The following is an 11,150-nucleotide window of genomic DNA, read 5'->3' as shown; positions in this document are numbered from 1 at the left end:
TCCCCCTTGGGATCCTAATTGTTCCATCTGCCCCTTAGTGAGCCATTCATCTCTTATGAGTAATGGGGACTGAGTGGGTGAATACTCCTCTATTTGAGGTACTTTTTCTTCTTCTATCTTCTACCTTTTGGGCATAGGCTCATCAATCGTCTCCTCTAGAATAATACTAGTTAATCCAATTATTTGTTTTCCTTTATCCACTATAGGCCTTTTATTTTGAATTACAATGTAGCCAAGCCTTCTTTGAATAACTAATTGCCCTAATCCTACTACAGTGGTGAGAGAAAACCTTCTCATGACCTCTTGGGCCTTATTAGGATAAGAATTAATAAAAAATAATTTCTTCTTGTTCACTGGAAAAGTGATCATAATTTAAATAACTTATCTACCTCTATCTTGCATCTTTTAGAGGCTTATAATTCTTATCAAAATAATTAATGAATTCTAAAACCCTAGAGTAAACTCTCCACTTCTCCTTTTTAATCTCTTACTCTTGAAGAGAGAACTCATTCCTTATTATGTCTTTAGGGAAGTAGGGTTTATGGTTCTTTGCACTAGTTTTAGCCCTTCATCTAAAAATATCCAAAAATCCCTCATTATCACAAAAATAAGCATGGGAGACAACCATTTTATACTAGTCCAAAAATTTATACAGGAACAACCAACCACCCTTAGTGATTATGAACTAGTGAACAATAGTACAAGATTAGAAAATTGAGCCCCTAGACCTACCAGTCAATTGTGCTTCCTCCAATCCACCTATCCACCATAGTCTTTTAGCTATTGCTACCTTCAAAGGTACTTGGTAAGGAAGTACATGGGAGTCCCTTGGAAAATATATACTCTAAAAATTATAGAAATAGGGTAGGGTATAATATCTGCCTAATTGTGGGATACCTTCAAACTAGAAGGGTTTTCCATAGGCCTGATAAAATCTAGTAGTGCCTTGGGAATTTTGGGATTGTCCCTTAATATGCGGTTTCTTAACCTGGATGCGAAGTATCTATTACATCTAACAAAGCTAGCTTCCTCAACATCCCAGGTCATATCTAAAATCCATAACTAGACTGGTAGAGCTTCTCCCTCATATTCTCTATTTAAAACCATCTCTTTCTCAAAGTAGGTAATCCCTTTAAATAAGAACATGTGCATTAATAATGAATAATGGCCAAATATTTTCTCACCTTTTCTCTTTTCAATCCCAACCAATCCTACATGAATCTCCTCTACTAGGTAAGATGCAAAATCAAAGATGATATCCACACCAAAAGAAGAAATACATGTCATCATATACATGAACTTTATGGGCATAATTTTTTTTCCATCCTCACCAAAAACCCTACATAAAGTCATGTAAATATCTATGGCCCTAGTAGTAAAAAATTCCTTCTTAAAAAGCTCTTTGATTGATCCTGTAACAAAGGTCAAATTTCCAATTGTGTCCAAGTGTTCTCTCAATGCACCTTGCTTGACCTTATCCCTTTTGGACAAATATTCCTTCTCCAAACCCTAAAAATCAATGAGCTCATGGTAATCTGTAACTTGCTCCAACCCAAAAACCTCTTGAATTTATTTAGCATTAATTCTTATCAGGCATTCCACATCGATCTACTCTCCTCACTACCATGGCTCTTGGGTCATAATTTTTGGATAGGGCTATGAGAAGGTTTGAATCCATGAAATCCCCAGGGACCACTAATTTGCCCAAATCAAAATTCCAAATATTTCCATGGGGGCAAACAACTTCCTTTTTGAAAACCATTTCTTACAAATATGGAGCCTTTTTTTAGAAGTAATAGTATCCCTAACACAATTCCCTTTATCATATAAACCATCTGTAATTTTGAGCCTAGGGTTCATAGGAATTAGCTTTTTAATTTGGGCTAACTCATTCAAGGACTTAGTTAACTGTTCTAAAAAATCATCATGTATATACCTATTGGCATATTCTACTCTTCCTAAGAAACCCTTCTTTGGAGGCATATTTGATGATAATAATGTAGAAAAACTAGAATTCTCTGAGTGTTATATGAGATGAGATACTTACTTAGCTCTTTGCTATTTGGTCTTTGAATTCTGTAATAGACAATGGATATAGAAAGCTCTTTCACAATTCAACTAGGTAGGAAAAGTTCTTCAACAAGTTCTTGGCACTCAAAAAATTAGAAACTCATTTACGTGGAGAAGAAATATGAAATCCTACACTATATCTCTAGTTTTACTTCACACAGGGAGCCTTAGTTCTCATAAATGGATCATAGGAAAAAATAAGGTGGCATCACTTTCTAATTTAAAAATAAGCCATCGATTTGTGAAAAATCCAACAATTGAGGGCTTAAAAATTTAATGACTTAGCTTCTACCTTCCAAGTTGGTAGTCAAACCAATTCAATCCATCCACATAAGCTTTTCTTTTCACTACTGGCAAATTACATTGGACCCACTTGTGATTTTTGACACGTGTCATGCTCTCACTATGTCACTAAGAGTAAACATCGATAAAATTCTCATGGTGACATAGCAACCATCATTGATGATGCCTTCATTAGATGATTAAAACTTTATGGTCCTTCCATTGTAAATATGGTGGGCCTACATAATTTCCCTTTGGTCTCCATGTCACAAATAGTAAAGTTTGAGCAAGTTTTCATACTAACATAGTGACCACTGTCGATCTTAAAGAGATTTAATGACATAGATCAATAGGTGCATTTCCTTGAGTGTAGATCCTTAGTGTCAGATTACATCATACCATTCTAAGATGCTAACATGGCCACTAATGAAACATAATCTTTATGACACCACTTTTAAGTTTGGTCCCACTGTATTCTCTTTTCATGGGTAGTTGCTATGTCACCATCAATAAAGTTCATACAACTTCCAGTAGCAACAACATGACCACCGTCAATCTCAAGGAGATCTGATGGTGTAGGTAACTCATCTTGAAGCCATTGCTTACTCACCAGTTGGGTCCAGCTTATAACCATGCTTTGGTCACCATGTCGCTAGTAGTAAAAGGCACACTATTTCTCATGCCAACATAGCAACCACCATTGATCTTTGGGAGATCTAATGGTTAAAGATCATTTCAAGAGCTTTAGGAAACTATGAGAATAATCATATAAAAGGTTCCCAAAAACATAAAGGCATATTTTGAAAGATTTCTCCCTTTTCAAATAAAATAAGAATGCACCTAACTAAAAAAATTTCTAGGACAACATTTTAATGATGAAATAGAATTCTAGTTTTTCTTGGGTTAAGAAAATTTAGAACATAAAATCCTAATTTTGCAAAGAAAACTAGAACATTCACTTTGATATATATTAAAAGAGGTACAAAGTGAAAATATGACCAATAGGAGTTTCCTCAAGCACTCCTTCTATATCTATTGTTGTAACTACAATATCTCTCTCCCCTCCCATTTGTCTCAATTTCTCTCTTAAGGATACTTCATTATCTATCCAGAGTGGGGTCTAGCTAGGGGAGTATTCTTCAACCTTAGAAGATGATCCCTACTCCAATTTCTATTTCTTAGGTGCATGTGCAATAGGTGGGCTTTTAGAGCGTGGTCTTTTGTATTGAGGAATAGGTTATACACTCTTGGCCACTACGTACCCAACTTTTTTTTTGCAATGCATTCTACCCTAGGTTCAAAATCATCTTACTTACCAATCTTTTATCAATCTCAATGGCCTTATTAGGGTATTCTTGTGTTAGAATTTCCTTCTTCTCATTCAATGTTTGCATAAACCCAGTGAAGTTATCCATCAACATATCTACTTTCATACCCCAATATCTTCTATTAGCAAGGGGGTCATAGTCTCACTTAAAAGAATTTATAAAATCAAGGATCTTGCTATATACTTTCCATTTCTCCTTCCTAAGTTCTTTTTCTTGTAATGAGAACTTATTCTTAACTCTGGAAAATATACCATATGTTAACGAGCTTTTGCTTTAGTTCTTTCTCTGAATAGATCTTAAAATCCCTCTAGATCTATAAAGTGAGCATGATATTAAGCCATTTGATATTTATCTAAAAAATTCTCCAAATGCCTCCATCCCTTTTTGACACAAACAAAATTGTGCACAATAGTAATTTGGGGAAAGAAAGTACCTTTAGACTTTCCCAAAAATTCTCTTTTTTCCACTAATCCTATTTTCTACGGGAGCTCAAAAATTCCCAATTTCAAAGGCACTTGATAGGGTAGCACATGTGGTTTTCCAAGAAAACCATAAACTCTAAATATAGTAGACATTGCATATGAGATGATGTCTCCCCAGTTGTGACTTACCATCAAACCTTTTGCATAATCTTTAGGTCTAATCAATTCTAGTAGAGGTTGATGTATCCTAGGGCTATCCCCTACTAATAACATTCTAAGTTTGGAATCAAAATACTTGTTAAATTTGAAAAAGCTTGCATTAGTTACTTCCCATGTTATGTCCACACTCCATGATTGGACAAGGAGTTTTTCTCCATCTCTTTCCAATTCCAACTTCATTTCTTTAGAGAATAAGGTAACTCCCTTATACAAACACATGTACATTATCATGGAGTACCAACATAAGGGCTTATTAACTTTAGCCTTTACAATAACCATTAACCTAATATGAATTTCCTCTGCTAAGAGAGTAGAAAAGTAAAAAATATAACTCATCTTGTACTGAAGGGTTTTTGCAATGATGAAGACAATGGAACCTGGGATGTGATCTTGCTCATCCATACCAAATATCTTAAAAAGAGAAAAATACAATGCCTATACTATAGGGTTGAAATATTTTTTCAACAATAGCTCTGGAGTGTTTGGTGTAACTAGGGGTGATGATCCTATTTTGACAAAAGGATCTTGTAATGGTCCTCCCCTTAAATATGCCCTCTATGTATCATATCTAGCCTAGAGGTCTTCCATATCTATCTTCTCATGGATTGCATGGTTAGAGTTTAATTTGAAAACCTCTATGATTAATTCTAATGAAACCCTAAAAATATTATCACTAGCATGATTCATCATAATCCTGGTTATTAAATCATATTTCTTTGACATTATTGCAAGAAAATCATCATCAAATTAAAATCTATGGATAATTAATTTTCCAATGTCAAATTCCCATACATTATTTAGGGGAGTATCAAGTCTTCTCTCTACAAATCGTTATGAAAAAAATCTAAACCTCCATTAGATACTTTGACATCTCTTAACCAATTTTCTTTGTCATAAAAACCCTTGCTGACCAACAACCTAGGGTTCTTTGGAATAAATTATTTTCCCCTAGCAAGCTCATTCATGGATTGTGGCATTTTCTCTAAGAAATCATCATGTACAACCCTTTTTAAGTAATCTATTTTCCCTAAGGAATCCCTTTGTAGAGGCATTTTTAATAATTATCTTACTACTAATATATTTTCTCAATTTTACAGAAACCTGAAATATTCACCCAATTTTATTTTTTCTTTCTTTGAAAATTCCTTAGCAGCAAATTGAAAGCCTCAGAAAATTTGTGCCCTTGACTCTGAAAATATTCTCTTTGTAAGAATTTTTCAACTTTAGTATTCAATAATGGAAAATTGGAAATCTTATTGCAAAATTAACCTCACACGAAATAACATTGATTAGAATTGATGCTCCAACAATCATGTTTCATGTCGCACCATGAATTTGAAATTCAACTGCCGATCTTCACAAATCAGACAACTTAGCTTTAAAATCAAAATTATTGTGTTAACTTTTTGTGAAATTGGCCACACATCAACAAGGCACTTCCCCACATTTGCTAAAGTACAAGCATTTTCAAAATGCAAGAAAGCACTGACTGTCGATCTTCATGAGATTGGAAATCATGAAAACCTTTGGATTTTTTGTGTTTTCTTTTAATATTTTAGGCCCACTTACATAGTCACCCTCCAACTCATTAAACATAGACTATTTAGCAAATTGACATAAGACATTTTGGCATGTGTCCTAACTTAGCATTACTAGGCGACTCATTGAATGACCTACCCCACCTATCCACATGTTAGTTAGGTGCTTTCCCACTTTCACTAAACATTAAACATCTTCATAAAGTGGGAAAACACTCTCCATTGATCTTCAAACAACCGACAGTTCCATAAGATTTACCTTGTTTGAAACCTAGTCAGCAACAACAACCAATGAAAATGAGTTAACCTTTCCAGAATGTCTTGATACCAGTCTAACAACCCAAAATTATCTTGATAGGTCCAACCTTTCTAGCTCATTAAAAAATTGACATCATTAGATACACATGTCATGTAGGCATTAAATAATTGACATCATGAGGTACATGAATTGCAAAGTATCATTAGAAGTGTATGTTTTTCTCTTAAAACTAGACTTGTTGATTCTTCCCAATTGATATTGTTTACACATAGCATTCTTAGGCTTCTTCAATTTAGGAAACCCTCTTACTTTTTATTTTTATTTTAATGATATTCACCAAATTGGCAAAGTTCACATAACATAACCTCTTGTACCATTACCTAACATCTTCTTATTGTGCAAAAAAAAAGTCTCATTAGATAAATCTAGATAGAAAAAGTTACCTCTTGTCTGATCACCACTTCCAACCATACCATTAACATCATATATCTTGGACTTCTTATTATGGAATTCAATTTTGTAACCTAATTTGTTCAATTGTGAAACACTCAATAGATTATAGTTAAGTCTTTCAACCTAGTAAAAATTGTCACACTTTATCTTGTCAGCCAATTTAATAGTACTTTTAACTTTTATAACACATGGGACATCATTACCAAATTTAACACATCCACCCTTATATGGACCAATATCCTCAAATTCATCTTTATCACCATTCATATGATTGGACCATCCACTATGCATTATCCATCTGTCACTTTTGTTTACATATGAGATTAATGCAACTTTCTCATCTTCATCAGAATCTTCTTTCAAAGCAGGATAGGAAACTTCATCATCATTATTTTTAGATTTATTATTAGTTTCTTCTTAAAAAATATACCAATATTTCTTACCTTCTTCATTTTTGTTTCTCTTGTAGTCTTTATCATCTCTTTTTCCTTTATACTCTCTTTCCTTCCTTTCATCCTCATCCTCTTTGTCAGGACACCTAGCAGCAATATGACCAACTTTATTTCATGAGAAATAAATAATAGGTAGTTTACCTTTATATTTACCTTTTTCTCTTCCTAATCATTTTGAAATAAGGGCTTCAAGTTCATCAAGCTCATCATTAGAACTATCACTGTTACTCTTTACATGTTTTCCTTTCCTTTTTCTAAGAACTAGTTGTGACTTAAAGGCATATTCAATAGTAGCAAGTGTATAGTTATCAAAGTTAGACATTCAAAAAGCTGTTAGTCTACCAATTACACCTTCCAAGGTCAAAGTGTTACTTGGTGTACATCTTAGTTCCTAAATTATAGACACTCTAATGGCATATACGGGAAGAAGATTCCTCAATATCTTTCTCATTTCTATTTCATCTTTGATTTCTCCATTTGCATCATGAATAAAATTAACAACTTCTTTAACTCTTGTGCAATATTGCACTATTTTCTCACCTTACATCAATCTCATGTCATTACATTTACCTCTTAGGCTCTTTAATTTATCTCTCAAGACATTGTCATCACTTCCATATATAGTTTTCAATTTGTCCCACATCTTCTTTTCACTATCACATTCTTTTAAATCATCAAACTCAACATAGCTTTGGGCTGAGGCAATCTCCAACATTGGTTGATTGCGTTCTTACTTTTGCTTCAATTGTTCAGTTGTTAGAGGAGTAGTTGTTTCCTTTACATACTCATTATCTAAAAAGTTGATAGGAACATCACTGATACTAGATATATGTAACCTCATCAAGGTTTTCTATGTAGGAAAGTTCTCCTTGTTTAGCTTTGGTATCTCTCTTTTGTTAGTCATGATGACTTGGTTAGAAGGTTTAATCACCCTTTTAGGAGTGGCCTCATCAAAGGACTTTGATCATTCTACTTAGAATGTCACCTTGTTAAAATATTTACATAGATTGTTAAGTCCTTCAAATGACTATTATGTAAACCTCTATTAAAAGGATTCCAATGTACAAACTATTTACAATGATTAGAAAGGAAATAGTAGTGTTTTGATATGTATGATTACAACTCACTTTGCAAGTTTAGATCATTTTTTAGTTCATGTATTGATTCACTAATAAGCTCCCCATTTTCATAACTATTCTTGGTTCTCTTGGAAACCCTTGAAGAAACTAATCTTCTCCTTTCAACAAAACTTAAGCCATCTCCTTAGATTTACTTATCAATATTAGCAATATCTATGCGACAAATATGCTTATACTTCGATCTTCCTCTTATACACTCATGTTCACCCTTGTGTATTTCTGATCCACCTTTCTCTATGTGCATATTTAAGTTCATCTCTCTACCTCTTTAAATAGGTAATTCTTTCTTTTCCATTTTCCATGATCACTGTAGATCTTAGGGTTTATGAGATCTGTTTCATCAGGTTCATTGTATTTTTTCACCTTCCTTCTTTTCTATAATATTATCATCCATAGAAATAGATAATAAGTATCATATGTAATCCTCACCTTGAATTTAATGATCTAACTCATCAATCTTATCTTCAATAGGGTTTACGTTTCCCAAGAAATCAATTGAGTCAGCTAGAAATCATTATTTCCTCAAATTCATTAACAACACTTTTAGTTAGAAATCACTAAGTTCTAACACTCCATCATCACTTAATCACTCAGTAACTATAAGAATTTTGGCTTGGCATCAACTATCTTTCTCAGTTGATATTGATGCTTGGTCAGAACTAGATTTTCTCAGCACTGATGTAGAGGGTCTAGGGTCCTAGGACTTAACTTATAATAGTTAGGGTTAACCCTTTGAACCATACAATGGTTCCTTTTATGCCCTCTCCACTAACCTTGGTGTCCAAGTCCCTCACTTCAACTTGTCTACTAGGTATAATTAGATTTAAGCAAGAACATTACCTTCTTATTTAGAAACTAGCCCTACTAGCCTTTGTTTACCTTGTTCCTTCTGTTAGAACTCCAAACCCTTTCTTAGGATTTTTATGTTACAATTCTCATTCTCTTATTGATGTTAAAGATACCTTCCATTTCATTTCTATCCTTGTCAAACACTTTTGGTTATGTTAACAAGCACTTAGCTATCACCACCCACAAATAGGGCTAATTAGGCCTATTTGTATTAGGTTTTTTTTCACTTGTTTAGTCAATTACTCAAAATAATTACAAAAAAACCTGCTGAAGACCATATGATTCTAAAAATTATCACCTAATACTTCAAGAATCCCAAATTATAGAGCTCCAAATCACCCACAACCCTATTTTCTCTAAGGCCTTAGTTTTTAGGTTATCTTTTAGGCCTCTAAACTAGTCATAGCAAAATGTTTCCTAGAAGTATTCAAACCTCATACCAACTCCTATAATCACTTTTTCCTTCAAGGGGACATTATAGGGAATCCATCCATGTCATTAAATTGGACATGTTAGATCATGGGTGTGCTCTTCAAACACATCTTCTCATTGTTCTAGCTTACCTACTCCAAGTAGTTAGCCTAGGGAAGACAAAAAAAAAAGACACTATGTACAAGTCCTAATTTATTATTCCACAAGTTCTCATGCATTTTCAATCATGGATGATCATGCTAGGGCCATTTTAGTTCTTACAACTCTATAAATAGGGATACAATCTAGTCACCTAAAACTTAGTATAACCTTTCAACCCTACAACTTGAAATCAAACTTTGATATGGAAAATAAAGGTAAGACAAAACTTTACATTTCCATGAAGTCAGATCATGCATTCCAATCTATACACAATCATACAAGAGTGCTAAAATTGTATAAATGCAAGGAAAAACTCAGAAAATGTCTGTATAGGTTGTTCACACATGTGGCTATAACTAAAATTAACTCTAACCTCCAAAAATATTCATCCCATTCTCAAATACTCGATCATGGGTGGTTACAACCATCCATTTTTTCATTTGCAACTTTTTTTTCAAATATTGCAAAAGTTGCTTGAGCAATTTTACAATTTTTGAGTAATTTTTCTTTTTGAGTGCTTTTGGGCAAGTGGGTGCTCCTAGACCTATCCTATTAGCTTAGTTAGGACCCTTAGGAGCCTATAAGAGACAAAGTACCTTAATTTCTCATTCTTAGCAACTTTTGACCCACTTGAGAATATTTGACAAATTTTTAACCTTATGAGCAACTTTTTCCCTTACAAACAAATTGGGACAATTTGGATCCAAAGACCATTGGATCTTATTAAACTCACACAAAGAATCTTAAATAACACTTAAAAACACCCAAATCAACCAAAAAACCAAAAAGGGAGGTGCTCTACACCATACTTCTCTGGGACAAAGAACTCAAGTCCCTTGATTTAGAAGTTCTTCAATGGTGACTCCATGTCTGGTTATATCTTCTTTAGTCATCCAAGTGGTTTTAGTATCTAGAAATCCTTTCTATTTTATGAAATATTCTTTGTAGTTTCCCTTCCTAGTCTTCTTAATCACCTTAGAGTCAATTATATTTTCCAATTACAAAGGTTGAGGAGTGGCTAAATCTCTGACCTAACCATATTCTCCCAAGTTTGAAAGAGTGTGTTGAACAGTATTAGAAGGAAAACCTTTATAAGGAAACATATCACACACATTGACAATGGGTGAGATACCCAAATTAGGAGGTATCTTTACTTCATATGCATTATTACCAAACTTATGCAAGATCTTTAATGGTCCTATCTTCTTCATCAACAGCTTGGTTGGCTTCCCTTTGGAAAATCTCTCCTTCCTAAGATAGGAAAGTACCAAATCTCCCACCTTGAATTCTAAATCCCTCCTTATCTTATCTTCTTTGGTTTTTTATTTCTCTACTTGGTCTTGTAAAGTCTTCCTAACTTGGTCATGAAGTTCCTTCATCTACCCTACAAAGGATTCTCCTTGAGCACTCCTTTTATCTTGCAAGGTAAGGTCTCTCAACTCCATCATCTCCTTGGAGTAACCCCATAAACTATTTCAAATGGGATCTTTCTAGTGCTCCTATTGATAGAGTCATTGTAGGCATATTTTGTCTACCCTATAATGTGATCCCATGACTATCCATGCT

This window comes from Cupressus sempervirens, chromosome 10 (assembly GCF_028749045.1).
Source record: "Cupressus sempervirens isolate cs-2001-9-10 chromosome 10, ASM2874904v1, whole genome shotgun sequence".
NCBI lineage: Eukaryota > Viridiplantae > Streptophyta > Pinopsida > Cupressales > Cupressaceae > Cupressus > Cupressus sempervirens.
This window is presented reverse-complemented; position numbering follows the sequence as displayed.